This window comes from Magallana gigas, chromosome 9, assembly GCF_963853765.1.
Source record: "Magallana gigas chromosome 9, xbMagGiga1.1, whole genome shotgun sequence".
In the NCBI taxonomy this organism is placed as follows: domain Eukaryota; kingdom Metazoa; phylum Mollusca; class Bivalvia; order Ostreida; family Ostreidae; genus Magallana; species Magallana gigas.
Genome location: NC_088861.1, coordinates 13,669,140 through 13,683,679, shown reverse-complemented (window position 1 = coordinate 13,683,679; position 14,540 = coordinate 13,669,140). Strand labels below are relative to the sequence as shown.

Sequence of the window (14,540 nt, the reverse complement as noted above, 5' to 3'; positions counted from 1 at the left end):
TCGTAAGATGCGCCAATGATTGTTGGGGCTTCGATCATTGCTGATTATTCCGATCCTGCGTAGTTAGGAATAGAAAAGCATGGGGACCGAACAAGACGCTTGGACGTGATGTGAACCACGTCATTAATCCATTGTTCAAAGTTCAGGTTTTTTTTTATAAAGAAAGCTTTATATCAAGCCTTTTAAGCGTCCTGACCAATTTTAGTTTTACATTTGATTTATATTATAATCTCCTAGTGTCAGTAGGAGTCCTGCTTATTTACCTGCGGTCAGCTAATTTGGTCTATGTCAAGGACCTGTTCGTTTTTATATGTACATGTATATGCATATATACATACATATACATTATCGGACATATTTTTATTGATATTTAGGTATAAAAGAGTAAATAACAAGTTCAATTCTCATTTGTTTATCTACTGCGTTTTTGCCCTGCTGGCTCTTCGGTAGATTTATATCTTCTAATGAGCCCGCAGGGCAAAAGCGTTACATATTCAGCAACAAATACGTAAACAAAATATGACGCGAGCCTTGCTACATGTTAAATAACGATTATAATGTTTCTCGCTCAAAACTTGAACGACTGATGTCGACATTTTTGTTGGCAGTTTAAAATACCTCCTGGTCAATATGGTCAATATATAGCAAATGAAAGGTAACTACAGATTTACGAAATTCAAGATATAAATTCTTTCAATAATGCTTTATAACAACAGCCCGGTTTGGAAGATTCTTAAATTTTTAATACACACGCTTTAAGCTGTCATTATCTATGAAACATAAAGGAAATAAGTAACAGATCGCAAGTTTTGATCATTTTCGACTAAATAAAAATATCCTGAATGCCTACGGTCTCTCAAAAACGGTATTTAACAAGCTTTTACTCCTTAAAAATTATGTCGAATTGAATATGGAAATCAGGATAACTTTAACAATGATTCAATATTGAACACCCAGGAGAAAATGTTTCAGTTTTACAAAATTCCTTTAATCATGACGTCATAATAGAATCAGCACCATAAAAACCCTCTAAATGTTTACCTTGAGCTGACATGAATTCATAAATTATCATTATTTTCCTATGTCTCCAACTACCGCCATGTTAGTTGTTAATTTCTATTGTTCTGTTATCACTGCACACCCCTATATAAGACCAATGCACTATTCATGCTTCATCGCATTCAGGTATTTTATTCTCGCGAACATGTTACATTGGACTTGTAAAAATGCGTCTTGAACAAAAATAATATGACAACCACTGCACTGGTAAGAAATATTCAATAAACGACAAAACAAGACAAACTGAAATCCAGGCACACGTATTTCAAAAACTTCTATATTTGTAGAACGTTTTCTTCTGTATATTAGAACATCGCTCATGCGCAAACCACATACTGTGACAGATCAAGCAATGCCATGACCGCATGGAATTTAGAAAAGGGAGTATTTTTGTTGAAATCGATGGAAACAATGCAACGTTGTTACTTTCTTAGATTTACTATCATTTATCTTCTGTGCTGGATGTAGTGCCAACGGGGTCTTGAAAGATGCAGACGTTTTTACTCTGAATGAACGATACACGTGTTCAATGTACACGTGAAGTAAGGCAGAGGTATCTGTGCCAAAAAATACGAATACCATGGAAATTCTTTAAAAGAATAGATTTATTTTGTGTTTTTGTATTTTCCTTTATTCTTTTTCACAAATATTTTACTCCAACTTGTAGTTTATCCATTTAAATGTCTGTGCAACCTGAATGCCTTGATCGAAAAGCAACCGACGCTTACTTTCTCGACAGGTACATATACCCCAGTGACAGTTGAGGATATCTTGGTCTTGAACAAATCTTTTCTTACCTATCAAAGATCATATATATATATATATATATATATATATATATATATATATATATATATATATATATATATATATATATATATATATATATATATATATATATATCGATCGACTTTTAACAACTGGTGAAACGCTACAGGTGTAATTTAGAATCATATGTACCTCTTGCCTGAAAATATTGATCGTGCCATTTGTCCCAATGAATTTTGAACATTGTTGCAATCATGAAATATTCATTTATTTTTTGTAGTTAACTCTTGCTGGTTAACCATGAAATAAAAATGTTTCTTCTTTGATAATGAAGGAAACCACAATGTTTGTCTTTTTGTATAATTGTAGTGTTAGCACTCTAAGGTTCATTTCTTTCGATTTTTTGTGAATTTTGAGTGTAATTTGTTTTGTAATTGATAGATAGAAAAGCAATATATAAAATGCGATCGAAGCAAGTTTATTTTTAAAATCAAATACCCCTCTCCCCCCAAAAATATCTTATATATTTTGTTGATTCCTCGATGAAATGTATAATTTTATTTAGGTATAATTTTATTTAAAAATATGGTTTTTTTTCATATCTGACATCGACGCTCTTCAGAAAAATATAATTCCTAAAATAAATAATAATTATAATGGACGGGTTTTGCACATAAATTTAAATTTTATATTGATCTTTTTTAATTAGTTATCGATTTAATTTAATTTGAAATAACAATTACCATGTTATTCATGTATTACCGGGATCAAATCCTAACTACTTCTGTTTGATTTGAATCGTGCACAAAAAAATTGTTTCCATTTTATTTAAACAATACAAATTGTTTTGGTGTTTCATGCGGGATGTGAAGGACGCAACATTGCAGAGTATATTACATAACCCGCTATTATTTTTCTGCGGGAATCATCAAAGACGGCATTTAATTGTTCATATTTACATCTTTTTTCCACAAATGAATAAGTTAATTGCAAAAAGTAAGATGGATTTACTAAAATACTGTTAATGTACATCAATATGTTTGCTTAGTGAGCCAGCCAAGTAGGACACATTAACTTGGTTACTATTAACTACACCAATGCGTAAACTAAAAGAAAGAGCCAAATGGTCTCCTATGGGAATTTTGAGCGGTCCGTTATTGGAATTTTGAGAAATGTTAATCTTTGTTTCGGAACGGACTCAGATATAAATGACGCTTTGTTATATACAAAATAAACTATCACAGTCTTTACCGAATTTGATGAATATTTTTATTGAAATTTTAGCGAGTTTCTGATATTTACTACTATATTTATACATTAAGCTGAATGCTATCGAGGGATCTTTGAAGCATTTAACTCTACAGAAGAATTCGTAAATATATCAAAGAGGTATCCTGCAAACTTTGAAAATAAGAACACAGCAAGGTATTTTATCACTTTTTTAATTAAAAAAATCAAAGGTTTTAATTATAAATCAAATACATCATTGACTGATATATCTATGCTTTAAAGAATTATCTTTGAAAACTATGCATTCATATTAATATCATATTATATATATATATATATATATATATATATATATATATATATATATATATATATATATATATATATATATATATATATATATATATATATATATATATATATATATATATATATATCTATATCTATATCTATATATATATAGTAAGATATTACACTAATTATAGTTATACCTATACTACGAATCTCTAATTATAGCACCAATATGGATTCAGCTGTTGTTGTTGCCGTTGTCGTTATTTGTGTTGTCATCATAGCAGTCATCATTACAGTCGTGTTGATACGTTGCCGTATGCAGAGGTCAGCAGCAAAAAGACGACGTGAGTTGTTGTATTTGATTTTTAGTAGGTTAATGGATAAGATAAATTATTTTTCGCATGCTGACTTACTAGAATGATTTGACAAAAATGATCAAAGGATTGGTGTTTGATTGATTTATATGTATTTCATCTTCCTCAAGAACGATTAAAAAAAACCCATCGAAGTCGTTACTCCATTAGACGTACATGTTTAAGTGGAAAAAATGGAATGAAACTCATGAAAACCTTTAAAAAATGAAATTATTTGGAATGTACTTTCTGTAGAGAAAGAGTTTACTGTATACATTTAGCATGAAGTATCAATTAGCAGTTAGATTCCCAAATAAACGCAAGGAATTAATACCCACGTAAAACCGCAGGAAACACATCTCACTAATTTTAAAGTATCGTTTTTAGACAGATGTAAAGGAAATCAAACTATGATGAATATTCGGCGTTTTCGATTTTATATATCTTGTGGTTTGATGCAAAACGGCTGAACCGCGAATTTAATGATAAGTACCCGCGTAAAATATCGCATTACTAAAAGCACGTTAGCAGCAACCCAGATAGCAAGCTTAAATTGGCCCAGCGTTGGCTCGATGTTATCATTTATGTGGGCCCAATATCGGAAAATAACATCGGCCCAATGTAATTTTGTTCATCTGCGCAAAATTGCACCAACACGCTGGCGTGACGTTGGCCAATTTTCAGTAGATTGACAGTTTTAATGTTGGCACAATGTTGGGGCAACGATTTAATCCAACCGATATTCCCCAAAAGTTGTCCTTACATGTATAAAACAATCTCACAAAGATTAACAGTAATTCTAATCTTTATTGTTTTCTCACAGAAATATAATCAATATTCAAATTTTCAAATGGTTTTTTTTATAGTCGATCTATATACTTTCACATCCATTCAGTCTTCTTCCTCCTATATTCATCCCCTTTCCCAATCACATGAATAACGAATCACAATAAATGCGTTTGGTCACTATCTTTGGTTGAGTTCCTGTTTTCTAGTTCTGACCTCGTTGATAACTTCAAAAGCCCGTTTTCGCAAAATGCTGCTGTAAATCAAAAAAAATAATCATATAAAATGGAAAAATAAATAAATTGATATAATTATACTGTATACTATTATCAGCATATCATGCCGATTATTTATCATACAAACATACGACAGGAGTATTTATTAAAGCTGTATTAAGGACAATTACGAGGGTCAATCAAAAAGTACGAAGACAATGTGGCTGTCTATCATATGTTTTTCATGAAAGTCATACTTAACAGATTAATCTTTGCACCGACACTTATGTTATTGATATACGAAGTTTTAGTCCATTTGATGAAACGGTATTTTTGTTACCCCTTTTTAAAAACAACATGTTTTGTCACCACGGCGCACGGTAACTTTCAAAACATGACGTCAAGATTAAACATGCACAGTTTATAGATATACCCCATCTTTATATCATGCTTAGTCTCTTGTGCCTTTCTCCTTCCAATTTAAAATGGCACTGAACCACTTAACATCTTATTTGCACACATTCGTTAGAGAATCATAAGTTAGTTCATTAAAGTTTTCATTTTCTTACCGTGTATTTCTTAGTTTACAGTAAAGATAACCCTGAACGTCGATTTACGTTACTTATTTTTTGACCAAATATTTACAGATATTCTACTCTCTTTTGGACAGTTTTATATGCAAAATACAATGACCACCACCCTCACAAAATTTATTACAGTTAAACACAAACTTGCAAATAATTGTTGACTTATTTTTTGCACCATTGAGCATTTTCACAGCTTCTATCGGCTTTTTCCTGAGTTAGATCCATTTTATTTGTACTTCTCGTTGCGCCGTGACGTCCGGCGACGTCGATGTTTTAAGTCAACTCTAAAGAGGACTATCTGTCTTTAGTTACTAATATCTGTTCGACAAAACAATATATCCCGTCATTATTTGGTACATAGAATACCATGACTATACTAAATTTGAAGTTTCAATATTATTTGGTTTTATGCCCAATTTATAGAGATATTACTTTCAACATTATATGGTTTATTGTTGACATAACACAAATTTTGACCGTGCGCCGTGACCTCATTTTTGCAGGATTAAATTCTAAATAATTCTTAGAAATAAAGAAATTAATTAACTTTTGTCCTTGCAAATTCTTTGAAACTATTGCTTAATTTTGTCTACCAAATTTAGTAATGATACGACGTTAAGTAACATAACTATGACAAAAGTCTTCGTATTTTTTGATTGACCCTCGTATATCATTTTGCCCTGACATATTCTGATCATCTGACGTCAATAATAAAAAATTGTGTCTTTAAACACCTACCCTAAATATTGAATAATATCATAATAAATTCAGTTACCTTAGATGTTCCTTAACTTGAGCCGATAAACTGCATGGTTCTATTCAACTTCACAAATAATATAGGAGACAGCCATGTCACCGAGTTTGAACATCAGCAGGAGGATGTCTGTACAAGAAAATTGCCATTAATTTGCTTCCAAATTTTCATTTCAAAGTTTTGAGAACATTATTGTATAATAATCACCCATATATAATAAAAATCGGTAAAAGAACATCTGGATACATACATTATTCCTGCAGGCAGCCATGATGATAGCATGAGATCAAGTTACTCTGATGGATTTGTCAAAAAATGACATCACAGTTCTTTTGGTGGTAATATTTCACTCACGAGTGCAGAAAAGTTACTATGCATTGGTACTACATTTCATTAAAAGTGTAGACAAGTAAGATGCCTCATGATGGACACACATAATATAGTCATGTACATTTTGAATGTGCTTGTTTCCATAGATCCTAGTGCAATCTTCAGTAATTAATATCTGCTTAGTTGATAATACTTTTTGGAAATTTCTCATGGTAAATCTTGTTCTACTTGTTCTACTCTAAAATGCTTTAAATTAATAACAGAGTATTTAATATATGATTGATATTCAAGGATAGAAAAATTAGTTCCTAATATGGATCGCATAGTTTAAAGGTGGCCGACTTTAGTTTTTATTGTGCATCTTTTGGCGCAATCTAATGATATACAGTGTATTTATGCATTTTGATTTTTTTTGAGGGATACTTTTTATGAAATTGAAAATAATGAACCAAAAATAAAAGATACATGCGAGTGTTGTTCAAAATTATTGAGATATTTACTCTTACTCCATTGGGAAAAATGATAAATCATTGAAGTTTCACCAGAAAGTAATCCAGGAAACCTGTTTTTAACGTGAGCATTTTGAAGTTAATGGCATCATTTGTTTATTCCATGGTAAGCTAACAAACTTGCCTACATCCACAATACATCGCAACGCCATTTCATTTCAACATTTTTTTCTTGTTCCTATGTTTTAAACACCTTACATACGAACGGTAAACATGAACTATTCTTGATTTTTCATCTTTGTTTTTTATTTCAAAATTGCAACAGTCATATATTCTCTCTATTCTTGATTGTTTTGTGAAAGATTTGATATACCGCTTCCCAAAAGTCAACTTACTCTGAAACGCCTTTTACTTTTATTCTGTATATATGATACCAATTGAAATCAGTTTGTTTAAGCAAATTCTTGGTCAGTAAAGGTTTTCTTTCTGGATTCCTACCAATTTGATGTATTTTTGCTATGCCGCCTTAATTGACGTCAAAACCCGGTAAACTGTCGCAGTCAGCTTTCCATTCCTTTGTACATATTTTTTGAATTATCTCCATATCAATGAAACCTGCACAGAAGTTAGCCACAATGAATAGCAAAGTGAACAGATATAACTTATTTTTTTGGTCAATAATTGTAGGTCTACCAACACTTAAAATATAGATGCTTCAATGTTTTAAACTCCAAGTTTGGGCCTACGCCGGGTACCCCGACCACCAACTTGTTTGTGTACCGTCGTTAACAAATTATTGTTTTGTTATATTACTTTAATGTTTATGCCAATTTTCACTTAAATTTGTCGCTTAGAATGGACATATTTGTGTTGTCTTAATCATTTCCGAACAACCTTCGTATTGTAAATTTAGATTTTCTATGGTTTTATGACGTAATGATAAGATGCAACTGTGTAGGAGTACGTTGTAAGAAATAACATAAGAGAAAAAGAAACAAGTATACATTTTTGAAATTATGCTATCTTCAGGGTGTTTTTTTTTAGTATTCCAATGAATCCATCATACATGTACCTATCTACATTTGTGGTACTTCAAATATAAAGCAAAATTTGGTGCATTTTTGATATTGTTAGATGGCTTCTATTAACAAGATCATGGTATAATTTAGTTACTTGTTTCGTGAGGTAAAAGATGATTTTACTTAGCAAATACTAAAATTGAGAAAAAATCGCTATTGTATATTATTTTTTAACCTCCCAAAGTACAGACAATGATATTTTCGATTATATTCCGATAGTAAATGTACCTGCACTTTCAGATGGCTCCTATAAAGAACAATATGGTAGATTTTCTTCAAACTTCGGAAATAATCTAGAGCTGGTGTATAATACATATGAGATTTTTAAATTATATTTTACGCAAACAAGTGAAAAGCTGTCAATATGACAGCAAACCGGGTTTTCTTTTATGTAAACTGTATCCATAATCAATGTTAACCCTTATCCAGTGAAATGGAGTACCCTACATGTATATGCAACATTTTGCCAAAAAATGACTAAGTTCAAAAGCTAGTATTTTTTTCATAAATTATCGGAAATCAAAATCCTAGCAATATACCGGGGTACACACCTCTGATATATGTACAATTGATCTGCAAAAGAACAACTTCCTATCTTGAGAACTGTAGGAGGAGTTATCCGTACAATGAGGGTACCCTATATGCAATATTTTGCCAAAAAATGACTAAGTTCAAAAGCTGGTATTTTTTCGATAAATTATCGGAAATCAAAATCCTAGCAATATGCACACCTCTGATATATGTACAATTGATCTGCAAAAGAACAATTTCCTATCTTGAGAACTGTAGGAGGAGTTATCCGTACAATGAGGGTACCCTATATGCAACATTTTGCCAAAAAATGACTAAGTTCAAAAGCTGGTATTTTTTCGATAAATTATCGGAAATCAAAATCCTAGCAATATACCGGGGTACACACCTCTGATATATGTACAATTGATCTGCAAAAGAACAACTTCCTATCTTGAGAACTGTAGGAGGAGTTATCCGTACAATGAGGGTACCCTATATGCAATATTTTGCCAAAAAATGACTAAGTTCAAAAGCTGGTATTTTTTCGATAAATTATCGGAAATCAAAATCCTAGCAATATGCACACCTCTGATATATGTACAATTGATCTGCAAAAGAACAATTTCCTATCTTGAGAACTGTAGGAGGAGTTATCCGTACAATGAGGGTACCCTATATGCAACATTTTGCCAAAAAATGACTAAGTTCAAAAGCTGGTATTTTTTCGATAAATTATCGGAAATCAAAATCCTAGCAATATGCACACCTCTGATATATGTACAATTGATCTGCAAAAGAACAACTTCCTATCTTGAGAACTGTAGGAGGAGTTATCCGTACAATGAGGGTACCCTTTTGGCAGCCGCCCGCCCGCCCGCCCGCCCGCCATTTTCACCATTTTAATAACCGGATTTTTCAGTTGGAAAACCCGGTTAAAAACCACCTCAGAATCGGTCTTCTAGAATAAAAAGAATATTTACTTTATTTTAAGAATTTATGAATTACATGTAAATACAATTTAGGTTTTAACGATTCGTTTGATTGGCTAACCAAAATCATTTTGCTCGTTTACCATAAATTGCTTAAGTCACAACATTAGGCGCTTACAAAACGTATTAAACCTCTTGTCGTTAAATTCTAACATATATTTACGATTAACATATATTTACGATTTTTTACATAAATAATTAGTTTTAGGTCTAAAAATTTAAATTTTAAAGAGTGAATGCTTTCAATATGAACAACTTTGAATTGAATTTGTAGTGAATATTAAATATTTTTTTTTTACATAAAGCAAACTCTAGACTAATAGTGTGTAAATATTTGATACAATTTGTTTTCAATTCATCTACTTAAGATAATGTTAAATATTGTCACATAAAGATTAAACATGTATTTGTTTTCAATTTCTACCAACAAAATATGACAGGCTTAATAAATTACATTTTTACTTTTTGTAGGAGACAACAATGAAGAATTTCCAAACAATCAAGGTAACATCATACACCTTTCAACATTTTTTTCAAAACCTTCTTTGTATATATTGACAGTTTTTTGTGGGTTTTTTTAATTATTGTAATTATAATATACCTAAATTTTTTGAAAGCTGTACCGTTATTTTGTAAATCTTGATATTCAGAATTTGACAAATTGTTTTTTTTTTTTAATTTGAAGATCTAGAGAACAGACTCATAGAGGAGGAGCAACGGTTACACGGGTATAATTTGATAAAAATATTTTAATAAAAAGTATGTTAATTGGTTGCAAAAATATGTTTTAAATGTCTCTACGACTTTTTAAATTTAAAAATTCCATTTCATTTATAATCTTTATAAAATCGAAGCAGTAAACTTTTAAAAACAAACCTAAGTGCATGTACTTACAAAAATACTTTGCATACAAATATTCTCAAATCCTAAAACAACTTTAACTTTTAAAAAATGTCATTGCTTCTCCAGACCACAAGGAGAAAATTGACCCAAACATCACAACAAATTCACACAGGAGAGAGAAGACTATTTCTACTTAAATCGTTAGCAGAGAAATACACTGCGGCATATGAATGTATTTGATGACAACTTAACGCTCTTTCCTAGAGTTTGACGTATCTTAGAGGATAACCAATAAAGTAACTTTCATTGTCTAAAATCTAATTTGCTTTGTATTGTATGTTGTAGAATACTTGAATGTTTTTTGTGCAAATATTATTTTTACGCAACATGATATTTTTGCACAAACCAATTTACTACCCTCTATTTTTCTTTCAATAATCCGACTAGCACAATACAGTTACACATGTACCTCATTGGATTATCTCATGCTACATGTACTTATAAATAATAAACAAATACACTGTATTCTTTTAAAAGAAGAATTTAACAGAAAATCATTATCCGTGGGTTTCTGTGTAAGCATATCATTGAAACGCAACATATATTAGTTTCATTTGAATTTGCAATACTTTGTTCCGAGTTTTTGCTTCCACCACTTGTCGCTGGATATTTCGATGATAATAGATACCTTTATGCTTAAACTTCGTTCATCCACTTATATGAAAAAACCAAGATTGTCTGTTTTGAAACGCCCCCTCTACAGCTTCAGGTTTTAATACACATCCAAAAATAGACAGTCTTCGGGGATTTTGCATTGCATCAGCCATTAATAAGCCCTGATGATAACGTTGAAAAATTGCGCAAGGTATCCCGAGTACTACTGGTTGGAGAAAAGATGTAAACATTTCCCATTACAAATCTCCGTAAGAAATTCGGTTTGGTTCCTGTTAACTTTTATCAGTGAAAAGAGAGAATTTGTCAATGAAGATTTCTTTGATATATTCCATTTTGTCAACTTTAACTGTACTCTTCTTTCACATGTAATGAAGTGTGTGTATTTTTATTAAAAATCATCAAAACGTGATGGAAGCAATAACTTGGGACAGACTATAGGAATCCTTAAATCTCTGCAATAAAATAGTTGTTAGCCAATTTAATAAACAAACAATCCTAACATTCGATATGTAGTATGCAAGGAAAACGGTTTTTTGCAATTGCATAAAGTTCATGTACTACTAAACACACTGTTGTTTGTTTGCATAACTTAAAATCACAAATACATGCATAATTTCAAAAATACACTGAACAAGATTGTTCTCACCTAAAACCTAAAGCTATGCATTTTGTCCTCGACATTGTTTTAAATATGAAGCAATCCAAAAGAAACAATATTATGATGCATTTTACTCAATAACTTTAACGTCATTGCTTTAAGCAACTTAAAACAATCCATAGCTCTGAGCTAATTTCAACCAAACTGGAAATGTCAATGGTCTTAAACTATTTGAAAGTTAAGTGAAAATTAGTCACCTCGACGGCAAGACAAATGTGCTTATTTAATAAAGTAAATACATTATACTGGGTGGACACTTAGAACTTTTGTTCAGTTTACATATTATGTTCATGTTTTTATATATTCTTTTTTATCACCCCATATTATTCACCTATTATTTCCCGCTCGTTCACCAAAACAATTATATATAGTTTTAGGCATAAGAATGGTTTATTTTACATAAATGTATCCTATATTGACAATTAAAAAAAAATATTATACTTTCCAAAGATGACCAACATGTTTTTAAAACAAGAAATCTTTAATTTTTGAACTGATACAGTTTTACCATTTTGTATTTAAAACTGCATGTGACATATTGCTGTAACTCAGCAAAATTTGGTTATTTTATTTTGTTTTAAACGTAAAATTCAAATATGTATTGTTTTGTTTATAATATAATAAGTTTCACAGCTTTACTACTATTGTTTGAAGAATTCTCACCGAATAGTGCTTTAATAAAATACACAACAACCCATTGTTTTGTCTTTCTATATACATGTTTAAATATTGAGAATAATACATACATTTTTTTCATACTACACCCTGTGTCAGCCCGAGACACCAGTTTAAGCAAGAGGGCCGAAAGCCGTGGGCTGATATTGGTTTAGGCTGAAACAGGGTGTAACATGGAAAATTATATGTAATATTTCATATATTATAATATCATAGTAATAACGTACCGAAAAACAACAGTGAAGTCATTAAATACTAACAACTTAAACAGATACATGTAATATGGTATTTATTTACTCAGCAAAAATTCTCGTTAAATGCATATCGAGTTTCCCAACCGGATTTTGTCCGGTTTCTAATTTCACCACTACTCGTTATGTAATCAGTAAATTCATTGTGTCCGATTCATGTTTTCGTCGAACTTATAGGCCACTCTAGAATTGTTCACCGTGTTTGTCACGGTGTCCCTGTCAACATTAGGCCTACATGTAGCAGCAGGTACAAGTTCGAGGTTTTCTTCTTAGTCTACGCTCTACTCTAACAGATTTAGATCAAGCATAATATGATCAGGTTTTTTTAAAGCTTACATTGGTGTCATTTAGTCTGAATAAGAATTCCAATCACTCAATTTATTGACGAGCGACTCATTTTTTTTTATTGAGATCCATTTTAACGTCTGCAAGTAGACACCGATTCCGAAATGTCAAAGAGGAAAATCATACAAGAAAAGAGGTCTTACGAAAAGAATAAATAAAGAACTATCTCTGAAGGAAAAAAAAAAGACCACAAGGGTTCCACAAGGGATGCGATGCAGATCCGTATCGGTCCTGCAGATCGATATCAGCCTTTGAGGAATCGTATCAGCCATGAAGGCTGATTCTAGAATTAAAAAGTTAGATTTATCGCACGTGCATAAATCCTGTATTTAATATGTAAACGATTTAACCGTTGGACCGAGCGCAGATTTAACACAGTGCAGGTTGATTTATGTATGATATAATCTATTTAAAACACACACAGTAGGATCCGCCTGCATGGTTGCCTACTCATACCATTCGTCAAAGTTAAACAAAACGTCGCATGCTCAGTCTACATTATGACGTCATATTTCAGACGTAAAACGTTCAAGTTTTGTCTTCGGAAATAGCCGAAGACAGTTACGTGATTCCGATTTTTTTTATTTCTTCTTTTATTGTTCATCAATTTAATTCATATGAATGCCGCTGTGATAAAATTGCATACTTTGTTCAGTATCTAAAAGATCAGTTCCTTGACGTTAATGTTTTTATTTTCCATCTGATAATTTGATAAGACACACATATTATTAGAACAAGTCGTGTTTCTTGATTGATGCACTATTGAAACTTATCTGGTTTCCTTTTTAATTTCTTTTAATTCAAATTCACTTCTATTGAAACACTGGAACTTATTAAAGCGAGTTTAGGGGCAATAAACATCGAAAAGTACCAGTCAATCAATGATCGAACTAACTTTCTAAAAACAAAATGGCTGCCAATATGGCGGCGCCCAGGGCTGGAAGAATTTTGTTTTGGCCTTAGTACCCCTGATTCAACATTCATTAATCACTGATTTTCTTATATATACATGTTACCACTAATCCTCGCTGCGCTTTATTACTAAGTATAAAATAAATGCCTAGATTTTTCCACTTTTGTAATATTTCTTAAAGGTTAAAAACATACACCAGTGATTCGGTCTCATTTCGCAGTACTGTTTAGGTTTAGTTTGTGGTCGCGTAGACGAGAAAGTACGGAACTGTGACATCATACAAAACAAGAAGTCGTGCAAAATGCTAATCAATAAAGTACTCGTAATTTGTAATCGATACAAAAACATTAATATACATTAAAAATTACCTGTCCGTGCATCTTTGTAGTCAAATAAGTCCAACAACGGTAAATATAAACAACTGACTGATCGCGGTGCACTTGTAGATATGACGTCATACTGTAAATTTTGACGCATATTATGTGTAGATAGAGGCGGATCGAACAATTTTTCAGCTTGTAAAAAATGAATTTTATAAATGAAAAGAGTATAATTTTAAAACAACTATTGTACCATTTAATCATAGCTATGCTTGTTTTGCTTCGACTTGGGATTTTTTTATAGCGTGTATTATTTCTTTTCTAGAGTGATTAATGTATACGTTCGATGTGTTTGACATCGGAAGCCAATCGTAATCCTCTTTTTACCACTAAACATATTATTTCAAGTACTTTCTTTTAAAAATGAAATAAAGGAATGTTTATTTTATCAAAA

The 14,540-nt window shown here is 31.4% G+C and overlaps 2 long non-coding RNA genes across 2 annotated transcripts; one reads left to right on the top strand and one right to left on the bottom strand.

The window, feature by feature from the left end:
• Positions 1–3,148: 3,148 nt before the first annotated feature.
• LOC136271945 (uncharacterized) lies at positions 3,149–12,029 on the top strand. Its single transcript, XR_010709865.1, has 5 exons — positions 3,149–3,252; positions 3,574–3,695; positions 9,878–9,910; positions 10,092–10,134; positions 10,376–12,029. It is a non-coding gene; the product is annotated as an uncharacterized lncRNA (long non-coding RNA).
• LOC105348251 (uncharacterized) lies at positions 4,691–6,361 on the bottom strand. The gene is made up of 3 exons (XR_010709010.1): positions 6,297–6,361; positions 6,068–6,175; positions 4,691–4,746 (listed from the first exon to the last, which is right to left on the bottom strand). It is a non-coding gene; the product is annotated as an uncharacterized lncRNA (long non-coding RNA).
• Positions 12,030–14,540: the final 2,511 nt, after the last annotated feature.